We start from the raw sequence: 13,520 nt of genomic DNA, 5'->3' as shown, positions 1-13,520 counted from the left end.
GATACATTTCACTTAAGAGTTGTGTGTGTCTAGGGCAATTTTGTATTGAAATTAATGTTATGTGTATTATGTTTGCAGGAAATAGGCTTTGACGCGGTTGAGTGAGATGACAGCTGAAAATCTGCATAAGTGGCCACCCACGGAGGGACCTACGAACCATAGGTCCTGTGACGGTCCGTCGATGGGTAGGCGTAGAAGGAAGCATCAGGGAAGTCTGACCAAGTGTGGAACTATGAAGCGATCCAAAGACGGTAGGTCGACCTACGGGTTGTTCTGCACATCCATATAAGGTGTTCATAGTGTTGAAGTTCAAGTACATGATGAAAATATTAAGTGTGGAGCCACGAAAGAGTACCCACATACCATAGGTTAACCAACGGTCCGTTCTACACGTCCGTCAGTGATGAACTGGAGTTGAAGGTTCCAGCCTCTATGGAAAAGTTCTAAATGTTGACCAACGGAAGGGACCTACGGCCCATAGGTCGAGTCGTCGATTAAAGCCGCATCCCAGAAGTTTATTTCCTTATTTTGTTTTCTTTTTGTTTAGGACATGTTTTTCTATAAATAGGGCATGTAAACCTCATTTTTGAGGGTCGGACATTATTTTTTACCTTTAGTTCTAGATATTTTTCTTGGGAATTAACTTGCAAACTTTGGCAATTTGATTTCTGGTTTTCGGTTTATAAGATTCTTGCTTTGAAATTCAGTTTGAGATTATGAGTTTCTTCTACTATAAACGTAAGTTAATGAATTCTCCCTATCAAAACATGAATTATGTTCTTTCAAGCATGAGTAGCTAAATCCACAACAAGGGTTGTGGGAAGCATGAACAATTAACAACGTATGAATAATAACTAAGTAATTCTTGAATAGTGTTGATGCATGCAATGGTAATTATTTTGCTTCGAAGTCTTTTTAATGAGTGCACGTGTTAGAACTCGCCTTGTTGCTACTTGCTAGACCAAGATGGTAGTTAATAAGAAAAGAATTATGAACAGAGATTTAGTGTGATACTATCTAATAGTCTAATGTGAATTGGTACGAGGGTCAAAACTAAGCCATACATTGATGTAATGTCTAATCTGATGTAAAGGTAAGGGTTAGTAAATTATACACACATAGCCGGACCAAGGTGCAGAGTGAAATTCCCTATTTAGAGGACCAATCACTTAGGGATACATATCTTACCAACTTTGCATGTAAAACACTAGGAAATAATTACTATTATTAGGATTACCGCGTTAAGAGCTTATGGGGAACACATATACCCTAGTTTCTTTCTCATATTGATAGCTCGAAGTTTGAATCTTGCTCACTTGTTACCTAAACAACAATCAATTATTTGTTTCACAAATGCCCCCCTTTATTTACTTGTTTCAGAAATATATTGACTAAACAAATATAATAGTGAATTAAGTTTAAGTCTAAACCATATTCCTCGTGGGATCGACCCCAACCTACAAGTTCGGTTCTTTATTTGACAACGATCACTTATACTTCTTTAGTGCGATTTGAGCGTATCAAATTTTGGCGCCGCTGCCAGGGAATAAGGCTTTTAGATTAAGTTTAACTACATTATTGAACTTTAGTCAATTATTTCTTAATTTTACATTTTCTTTTGTTTTTGTTTTCTTCAGGTTTGTCCTCTAGTGTATGCCAAGTACATTGAGCCAAGGTGAACCATTGACCCCATACGATCCAGAGTTGAGCAAAACTTTGAGAAAGATGAATAATCAAGGGGCCCAAAATAATCCAATCATAGAAGAGCATTAAGAAGTTGTTGGTAATGAGAATGCTCAGGTTCCTTGTATTAATTTACTTGGAGATGTATTGAGGGTGCAAGATCCACCAGAACAAAGACTGCATGATAGTTACAGGGTCGACTTCAATACTGTTGAATCTGAAGGACATACTGTTCTCCCTTCTCTACCTCCAGGGCATAAATTTTAGTGACTAGTAGTTTGATGCAGATGCTTACATCAAGGGGTTTGTTCTCTGGTATGGCTTTGAAAGATCCGCATGGGCACATGTCCAAGTTGAGGAGTGTCTGCATGAGTTGTGTGGGGCGACCGGAGTTGGATATGAATGTCATTGGGTTGAAAGTCTTCCCTCTATCATTGACCGATGATGCTGTAGTTTGGTTTTCTGAGCTTCCATATAACTCAATTCATACATGAGACCAATTGCATAAGGTGTTCATGGAAAAGTACTTCCCGTTGTTTAAGAAGCTGAACCACAAAGACAAACTTAACAACTTCATGGCACTACCTCGAGAGTTAGTGAGTAGTTCGTGGGATAGGTTCATTGTCTTCATAAGAAGTGTTCCAAATCACCGCATTGATGATGTATCATTGAAGGAGTACTGCTACAGAGGTCAGGATGACAATGGTAAAGCTGTGCTTGATACTATCACTAGAGGATCATCTGGTGAATGCACTTTTGAGGAGATCGCTGAGAAACTAGAGAAGATTTCCAAAAATAATAAAGCATGGAGCACTAGAAAGTTAGACACTGGAAGAAGCACATTTGCAGTTCAAGCTGCACCTAGTCAATCTGTCGATGCCATTCGTAAAGAGATGGCTCAGATGAGGACAGAACTTGGGTTGGTGTTGAAGCATATGAGCGGAGGTGCAAAAAAGGTGAATGCCATAAATTACGCGATGAGAACTCCACCACCACCAGTTGAGAAATGCTACTATGAGAAGGATGCTTATTTGGTGAATGATCAGATGGAGGATTTTCGAGCCAACGCCCAAGGTTCCGTTTCGGATGATTGGTGCCAAGGTCAAGGAAACCAAAGTTGGAACTATGGTAACCACAATCGAGATGGTAACTATGTCCAGGATGGGAACTATAATTGCGACAACTACAACCAGAACAACTATGGCAACAAAAATGATAGAGTTGGGTTTTATGTTCCACCTGCAAATCAGGAATCTGGCAATAGGGACGCTGGGTTAGTATGTCACATATTGAGGATATGATGCAAAATATGATGAAGAGGTTTGATATGACTAATGAGAATGTGAAGGAGATGCGAAATGACTTGTCTGGAATTGGTCAAAAAGTTGATGCCCATGCAGTGTCGATCAAGCAACTTGAGTAGCAGATGAATCAATTGTCCACTACAGTAAACCCACGTCAGCCTGGCACACTTCCTAGCAACCCCATCTAGAATCCAAAGAATGATGGGCATTGTATGGCAGTCACTACTCGATGGGGTAAACAAATCATTGATCCACCTATGCTGTTTGAGATTGAAATTATGGTTGAAAAAGATGATGATGAGATTGAGGTTACTATAGAGTCCAAGAATGCTATAGAGAATGAAGAAGAGGTGACCCAAAAGTTATTCCCATGCCTAGACCTCCACCGCCATTCCCACAAAGATTAGTGAATAAGACTGAAGAAGGAAAATACCGCAGGTTCATTACTATGTTGAAACAACTTTCCATCAATGTTCCATTGATAGAGGCTTTGGAGCAGATGCCTGGGTATGCGAAGTTTATGAAGAATTTGGTGACCAAAAAGAAGGCTGTTAGCTTTGAGAATGATGAGAGGTTGCAACATTCCAATGTTATTGCTACTAGGTCACTTGTGCTGAAGAAAGATGATCCTGGTGATTTCACTATTCCTTGTACCATCGGGTTGTTACATTTTGTGAAGGCATTGTTTGATTTGGGTTCTAGCATTATTCTGATGCCATTGTCTATTTACCATAAGTTAGGTTTAGGGGTTCCAAAACCGAGTGCGATGCGATTACTCATGGTCGATAGAATTGTGAAGAAGCCCATTGGTGTTCTCCAAGATGTACTTGTGAAAGTGGAGTCGTTTATTTTTCCGACGGATTTTGTGATACTAGACTGTGAGGTTGATTTTGTGGTTCGCATCATCCTATCGAGACCATTCCTTGCTACTATGCGCGCCTTGGTCGATATGGAGAGAGGGAAAATGAAGTTTCGATTGAATAATGAAGAGGTAACTTTCAATATCTGTTGGTCTATGAAGCAGGAAAGCGATCTCAGGTCAGTATCAATGGTGAATCATGTTGTGGAGCGAGGTTCTAATTTGTCTATTGAAGAGAGGTTGGGTGTTGATGCACTAACAGAGGTAATGATGAATTTTGAGGGTGATGGTATTGAAGACTATGATGAATTAGTTGCCGCACTTGATATATTACGTCCCGGAAAATAGTAAGTTGAACTAGAGAGTTCTAGAGCCTTTTGTAAGAGTTTTAGAGTGTGGTAGGAGGATTAAAACTCATAAAAAATGATTCCCATACTTAGAATGATGGTTTTAGGGTTAGGGCGTCAAGGTACGACCCCCCAAGGACCACCCAAGGGATCCTTGAGGAGGACCTCAAAACAGCCCCCAAAAGCTGTCAATTGGCAGCACCTACGGATGCCATCTACCGGCCGTAGATGGACCCACACCCCGTAGGTTGGGGTCATTGGTCAAGGCCTGTTATGGCCTGCAAATACTAAGCTGCAGACCTCACCTACGGAGGTGCAGAATGCCAAGTAGACCCACCCATGGTCCGTGGGTGGTGGAGTCGTAGGTAGGGGCATATTTCAAGATTTTAGTTTTTAGTTAGGGGTTGGGGGTTAAGTTAGTAATTAATTAGGGGTTAAGGGAGGTCGGTTAGTTATTTATTTTACCACCTATATAAGCTTAATAAGACCCCTAAACTAAGTCATTAACTCATTCTTCAAAACACCCAACCTCCAAATAATTCTCTCTTAAGAAGTGAAGAAGAAGAAGAAGAACGGAAGATGAGGCAGCAATCTAGGTCGATTTTCCACAATTGATTCAATCTTGATTGGGGATTTGAAAAGAGGTATGTTAGCTTATTCATCTATGAGTTCTTCGCCCATAGAGCCCCTTAGGCTTTCCCCCAATTGTGAAGTCAAAAACCCAATTCTAGCTAGGGTTCTTCTTACATTGTGGGTAGGGCCTAGGTATGATTCCAATCTAGTGGATAATACCTAATTATGATTGTATTAAAATTGAATTATGGTATTATGATGAATTCATGTGATTTCCATGGTAAAACCTAGTCTATTTGATGTATTTGGTATTTTGTGAGTTTATGCCATAAAAGGTGAAATTGAAGAATTGAATTTGATCTTCCTAAATCAATGTCATGTGTAGTAATTGTTGAAGGTTAGGATCATATCGATATGAATCGAATTAGACTATAGTTCAAATGATGGATCTTGACTAGTAAAACTAAAGTTGAACCTTTATGATGAATTGCATCTAGAATCACCTAGTAATGAAGAATGTGATTAAAACACCTTGAAATGTAGGTATGGATGAAGGTAGTAAGAAGTAAGGCTTGAGTGTAGGGCTTGTAGTTTTGAAGGTGATCACTTAGGCTTTAGAGTGAAGCTAATATGATTAACTATAGATGCTAAGGCTTTGAGAGTAAAATCTACATGTGAATACAAGGCAAATGAATATAATGGTGATGAAAGATCTTTACCTACCTAATTTACCTTATGAATCATAGATGGTATAAAGTGATAGAATCACTTAAGTCGTGATGATATCATTGTCTAATGTAGAATTCTAGACATGATGTTAGGCATGAAGATGAACTTAACATGAAAGACTTATCGCTTAGCAATTGCTCTAGGGTTTTGAGGGCAAATCCAATATGATGAATTATGTATGTTAAGGCTCCAAGAGTGAAGCTTATGAGATAATGGTAGACTATTAGATAAAATGGTTATGATAAGACATTACCGCCTCGTTTACCTCATGAAGGTTTGGATGCATAAAGTGATAGAATCACACGGGTTAGGAGGAAATCCATGTCTAGTGCTTGAACCCTAGGTGGGATGATTGAAAGTAAGAATTGAACCTCATGAAGGTGAAGTGTGAGATTAGAATTGTAGTAATTAAACTACTTGAATTATGCTTAAATCCATGTCTAAAGTAGTCATTCTAGATGTGTTGACTTAACATGAGCTTTGACCCTAAGAAGGGGCAATATATGATAGTATGCATGATTTATGAAGTTTAGTACATGCTTTAGAGACACTTTGAAAGTAAAGTGAATGAGCTTATGACATAGTTGTAGTGTTGTTGAAAGGTTAATTCCACTTAGGCATGAATATGATAGTAGGTGAAAGGTTTGTCACCTGTAGTGGTTCTAAGGGTTGAAGATTAGTCTCCCTAATGAATCTAGGAGCTTTAGAATGAGTTATGTGGATTGAGTGTCAAGACACTCTTCCACAAATATGAACTTAAGTCAAGACTTAATGTGAACTCAATGGACTTAATGCCTAGCACCGAGTGGATATGAATATGAGATGGAAGCCCCTCCATTAGTAGAGGGCGGGTTTCTAGAAGCAATCTCCTTATCCCATAACTATGTGCCCACATAGGTTACTTATCTATTTGGTTTCACCCAAGCTAAGAGTATGGTTCTACCCTCGGCAAGTAGAATAACTCCTTTACAGTGTGGGGTAGACACCTGATCCCATGTTAGCTCACATGGTCTATGTCGGTTAAGGTTTATATTCCCAACTAGTGTAGTAGTATATATAAGAGTATGAGTTGTGAACTATGGGTACTTAAGAAGTTTACTTTGTATGGGTAAGAGTATGGGATCTTACTTATGCATTGCACAAATTTGCTTTAAGGTTATCTATGGTATGTTCCTTTTCTAGTTTTTATGATTTGTTCTTATAATGTGTGCTTGATGGATTGTGCTATAGTTTCCTTCCTTGATATGATTGGCTAAAGGTGAGAGATTCCCTTGGTTATGAGAAGTAAGTTAATAATGAGACCAAAGAGGGTAAGTATGACTAGAATGACTTCAAGGTTATGCTTAGGGTGAAGGGTAGTATGGGATGGCTTTCATGCATTGCTCAAGTGTGATTTGAGGTTACTTAGGAGTATGGTACTATTTTGGTATAGATGACTAAGAGTCAAATGTTGCATATATGATGCTTATGTTGGAGACTTTGCTTGTTATGATTATGATATTCTCTCTTATGCTTATAGTTTATATTTCATAAAGTATTTCATATGATTTTGGATTATATCTTATATTGACTAACCCTTGTCTTATGCTCTTATGATTATGTTAATTAACATATTTAGTACATTTTGTACTAACACATACTTTGCCTACATTCTAATCAAATGTAGGGTTTGGAGACTTGAGTTCTATTTTGGAGATAGGTTTCTAAGGAGCTAAGGAGTTGAAGACTTGGTGAGTCCTCATAGCTTCGAGGACAAACCCATTGTTTCCTTTATGTCTTTTATTTTCATGTTTTTGAAACTATTGTATGGGATGTGTCCCAAGAGTTTATTCTAAAGTTGTATAGATGGTTTGAGACAAAGTATAGAAAGACTTCTTCTTGCTTTTATGAAAATGACTTCGTTTGTAAAAAGTTTTAAATTTTCCCGTACTTTTCTATTATATTATGTTCATGATATGCTAAGGGCTTGTATGAGGCTTTTTAGAGTCTTGTACGCTGTGTTACTTCTAGGGGATACCCCTGGGTCGTGACATGATAGGTTCAAATTCCGTTCCAAACCTATGAAATTGGAGCTAGATATGAAAAATTGCGACTCTCCACCCGCAAAACCATCTGTTGAAGAGGCTCCAAAATTGGAGTTCAAGGCTTTACCATTGCATTTGAGGTATGTATTCTTGGGGAGAGATGGTACTTTACCGGTCATCATTGCGGCCGATTTGAATGAGGTACAAGTTGAGGTATTGGTTTCTTTGTTGAAGAGGTTCAACAAGGCGATTGGATGGACTATTACGGACATTATTGGGATTCCTCCTGGCATTTGTTCTCACAAAATCCAACTCATACCGGACCACAAGCCTAGTATCGAGCACCAAAGGAGACTAAATCCATATATACAAGAGCTAGTGAAAAAGGAAATCATCAAATGGTTGGATGCTGGAGTCATATATCCCGTTGTAGATAGTAGTTGGGTGTCACGACCCAGGGGTACCCCCTAGACGTAACACGGAGTACTTGACCCTGAAGGGGTCTCATACAAGACCTTAGCATAATCATAAATATAAAGTAATAGAAATGATGCAGAATTTAAAACTTTTTCAATAGAAGTGTTTTTCATAAAAGGAATATAAGAGTCTAGACCTTGTCTCAAAGAAACCATCTAATACAATCGCATACAATCTTAGGGACAAATCCCTTTACAACATAATCTTGAAAATAGAAAGTACAAAAACAAAACTAGAAATGAATAATGTCTTGTCCTCGAACCATGAGAACTCACCAAGCTTAGGGAATAGTCAACCCAGCTTTGCTTGAAAGGAGAAGTGTACCTTAATGATAGGAACCTACACTCACGAGAAAATGTAGAGAATATGGGTTAGCACAAATAATGTACTAAGTATGGAAGCCATGCACAAAAATCCTTAAAACATGCATAAAAGGGACATTTAGTTGAAAACATGCCTTTATCAAGTTTAAAAGCCATTATGCACAATTATAGTAATTACATAGTCAAACCATACCATGAGCAACCCTATTCTACCATAGTCATGCATAAGTTACCTTGACCTCATCCATAGTCAACACTCATAGACAAGGAAACATTCATGTTCATAGTTCATAATAAAGAAAGTCAATCTTAACATCAATTCATATCATGCATAAATAGATTCATACATCTTTATGTCATAAGAAAACTACATCATAACCCCTTTATAAGTCTACTTGTGCAATGTACAAGTGAAGTCCCATACCCCCACTCATACTAAGAAAAGCTCATTAAGAAGTCATACGTATAACTCATATTCATGTTCATGTTCATATTCATGGTTCATATAAGTGAGTAAACCTTTCACATCATGTTCATAGTGTTTCATGAGAATTGCCTTTCAATTAACTCAACAACATTATCATAATTATAGACCTTTCATGCATAGTTAAGTGTAAGGGTATAGGGGAGAAGGTTCTTGCATCAATACCACCAATACACAATAGTCATAGGATCAGCACTACATAAGTGAATCATAAGTCCATATGCATGCCTCATCAACATATACAAACCCTAATAATTGCCCGTCAAGGCTATGATACAAGATCAATCCTAACTTCTATAATTATCACATTACATAGAGGGATTTCATGATTCAACAACTTGATAAATTTAAACATAATCAATTGTCAAGCTTCCATGATCAATCAAGTCATACCTTAGTTCATAATAAGAAAAGATGGGGAAATCATGGGTCCAAAGGGGATTTTCATCAAAATCCAACAATACTCCATCATTCGAATCATAAATCATCATAATCAATCATAATAAACCATAATTAAGCAATTGAAATCGTTTTGGAAGAAGACCCATGATATAGATTGAAAACCCTAGTCTTTAGGGATTTGGAAGTCTTAAAAACATAGTTTGAAGGGGCTCTTTGGGTGATAACTACCAAAAGATGAAAAGAATCCATACCTTAGCTTGATTTCCATACCAGATTGGAGAAGATAATCTATTTCTTGAACCCCTACCTTGACCTTGTTCTTGCTCTTCAATGGAGTCTTATAGAGAGAATTTTTGGAGAGGGGAGGTAGTTTCAAATTATTTGTCTTGTTAGTTATCAAGTGTTAGGTGGAGTTTAATGACTTAGAAGTAGTTATATATGTCTAAAATAATGAATTAAAACGACCCCACACTAATATATTAACTCTTGGAATTATTAGCTTTGGCTAAGCCTTGGCCGATTACTTAACAACTTTTGCAGGAGGGGACTTACGCCCACCACCCATGGACGGTAGGTGAGTTCACGCCCCGTCCTGCAGGTCCGTGGCCTGGGTCTGCAGCCCCTCCTCTTTGCCAACTCAAGCCACCCACTCACGAGACCTCACCTATGGAGCGTGAGTGGGTCTAGAGACTGTGCTGCTAAATCGTGGAATGCTACTAGAACTTGGAGGTTTTGGGGGAGGTTTTGCCTCGACTCATGACCCTCCACCTATGGGGCGTGAGTCCACCCACAGCCTGTGGTTACCCCTTTCATGGGTCATGTTGGTTTTTGACAGCTTTTGGGCAGTTCCTTGGTCCTTCTCAAGGACCCTTGAGGGGTTCTTAAGGGGACCATGCCTTGACGTTCAGGGACCAAAACGTTAATACTAACTTAGGGAGGTCATTTTAATACTCTTACCTTCATGTTAACCCTATTTAGGATACTAGTTTACATGTTAGGCTCTAGCTTAGTTCATTAGGTTTTCGGGGTGTTACACTATCTCCCCCTTGGAAACATTCATCCTTGAATGATGATCTAGACACCAAATTAAGTTAGAAACTCTAGACTAGCAGCCCATCATGCATTAAACATCAAAAATGTGCAAAACTTACAAATGCACTATTCAAAAGGAGGAAACTTCAACTCCATTTCCCAACATAGTCAATGCAACACAAGAAAGTAGGAACTACATCTACTAACCCAATATACATGAAACTCATCAATTCACACCGTCAGGGGAGGAACTACCTTCTCCAACTCCAAGCAAGTGCAACAAAACATCATGGAGCCAATATGCCATTTCACCACAAGCATAACAAAGCATGTTCAACAATTTACCTCATGAATTCAAATATACCTTCTTCATACTAGAAATGTACAATTAACATGAGGAACATATAAATCATGAAAGCTCAATTCACATTAAAACATGAATTTCATCAAGAACATGCACAACATAAGAAAATCATGGAAAAACTTATACAACACACATGACTCCAAAAACACCAAAACTCAAGACGAACTACTTACCTCAAGCTTGAATAGGAGTAGAAGGAAAAATATGAGGATAGTGAACTTCATATAGGCCTCGACCTCCAATGTAGCACCCTCAACTAAGTGATTCCTCCATAAAACCTTAACGGAAGCTACTTCCTTGTTTCTCAATCTCATGACTTGCCGGTCAAGGATCTCTACCGGAACCTCCTCATAGGAAAGACTCTCATCAACTTCTAACCCCTCTAAAGGAATGATGGATACTGGATAACCAATGCACTTCTTAAGCATGGAAACATGAAACACCGGGTAAACCGGAGCCAACTCATTTGGTAAGTCTAGCTCATATGCAACTTTCCCAACATGTTTAAAGATTTGATATGGGTCCACATACCAGGGACTAAGCTTCCCCTTCATACCGAATCTCATCACACCTTTCATAGGTGAGATTTTCAAGTAGACCCAATCACCAACCTCAAATTCTAGATCCCTCCTTTTAACATCGACATAAGACTTTTGCCGACTTTCGGCCATCTTCAACCTCTCTCTGATAAGTCGAACTTTTTCAATGGCCTCATAAAATAGTTCGGGATCAATTAGAGCAAATTCACCTACTTCAAACCAACCAACCGGAGATCTACAACTCCCACCATATAGTGCTTCAAACGAAGCCATGACAATGCTTGAGTGGTAACTATTGTTGTAGGCAAATTCTATCAATGGGAGATTGTTATCCCAATTACCTTTCAAATCTATGCCACACGCCCTCAACATATCCTTTACGGTTTGAATGGTACGTTCCACTTGACCATCCGTTTGAGGGTGGAAGACGGTACTAAGCTTAACATTGGTACCAAGCCCTTGTTGGAATGCTCTCCCAAAATGTGAAGTAAATTGAGCACCCTGATCCAAAAAAATAGACAAAGGAACCCCATGTAACTCCAAAATTTCCTTGATATATAATTTGGCATAGTCTTTCGCCGAAAAAGAAACTTTGACGGGAATAAAATGGGATGATTTTGTCATCCTATCAACAATGACCCAAATAGAATCATGTTGCCTTCGAGTACGAGGCAAACCCAAAACAAAGTCCATATTCACATTCTCCCCTTCCAAGTGGGAATATCTATATATTGGGACAAACCTCCTGGTTTTTTGTGTTCGGCTTTAACTTGTTGACAATTCGTACATTTGACCACAAAACACGCTATATCCTTCTTCATACCATTCCACCAATAGACTTTCCGTAGATCACGGTACATCTTGGTGGCTCCCGAATGAATAGAATACCGTGAACCATGAGCCTCTTCTAAAATTTGCTCTCTTAAGCCATCAACATCCGCAACACATAATCTACATTGGTTTCTAAGCACCCTATCTCCCCCTAGGAAGAAAGCCTCAACGAACTTGTTGAGTACCAATTCTATGAACTCCATTAATATGGGATCAAGACCTTGTTTAGACTTCACATCAACCACAAAGGATAATTCGGAACTATGATGGACCATGACATCACCCTTGGTGGAATCCACTAGTTGGACACCTAATCGGGCCAACCTATGTACATCACAAACCAATTCCTTCTTCTCATCCTCTCTATGAGCCACACTACCCATACACATTCGACTTAGGGCATCCACAACTACATTGGATTTGTCGGGGTGTTAAAGGACACTCATATCATAATCCTTTAAAAGTTCTAACCACTTTGTTTGTCGGAGATTCAAGTCTTTCTGGGTAAACACATATTGAAGACTTTTGTGATCGGTGAAAACATCAACGTGCACCCCATATAGATAGTGCCTCCATATTTTCAAGGCAAACACCACGCCACCAATTCAAAATTATGAGTTGGATAATTATTTTCATGTACCTTGAGCTGCCTTGAGGCATATGCAATCACCTTACCATATTGCATAAGGACACATCCCAAACCTACTTGAGAAGCATCACAATATACCACAAACCCATCGGTACCCTTCGATAATGTCAACACCGGAGCAGAAGTAAGCTTATCTTTCAACTCTTGGAAGCATTTATCACAAGCCTCCGACCACACAAATTTAGCTTTCTTTTGAGCCAAGGTCATCAATGGAGAAGCAATGGAGGAAAACCCCTCAACAAACCTCCTATAATAACCGTCCAAACCTAAAAAACTTCTAATATTGGTAGGAGATAGAGGTATAGGCCAACTCTTGGCCGTATCTGTCTTCTTAGGATCTACCTCAATACCCATGTTCAATACATTATAACCAAGGAAAGCAACTGACCTTAGCCAAAATTCACATTTACTGAATTTAGCATATAATTGGTGGTCTTTAAGGACTTGCAATACAATCCTCAAATGATCCATATGTTCACCCCCACTCCTTGAATAGATCAATATATCATCAATAAAAGTGATCATGAATGTATCAAGGTATTGCCTAAACACCCTATTTAATAGGTCCATGAATGCCACCGGGGCGTTAGTTAAACCAAAAGACATTACTAGAAATTCATAGTGACCATATCTTGTTCGGAAGGCCGTCTTGGGGATGTCAACCCCTCTCACCATAAGTTGGTGGTAGCCTGAATGTAGGTCAATCTTCGAAAAGTAACTCACCCCTTGGAGTTGGTCAAACAATCATCAATTCTAGGAAGAGGGTACTTATTCTTTATAGTCACTTTGTTCGATTGGCGATAGTCTGTACACATCCTAAGGGACCCATCCTTTTTTTTTGCGAACAATACCGGAGCACCCCATGGAGATATGCTTGGTTGAATTAAACCTTTGTCTAAC

Source organism: Solanum stenotomum, chromosome 1, assembly GCF_019186545.1.
Source record: "Solanum stenotomum isolate F172 chromosome 1, ASM1918654v1, whole genome shotgun sequence".
Classification (NCBI taxonomy): Eukaryota; Viridiplantae; Streptophyta; class Magnoliopsida; order Solanales; family Solanaceae; genus Solanum; species Solanum stenotomum.
Note: the sequence above shows the minus strand (reverse complement) of the source record.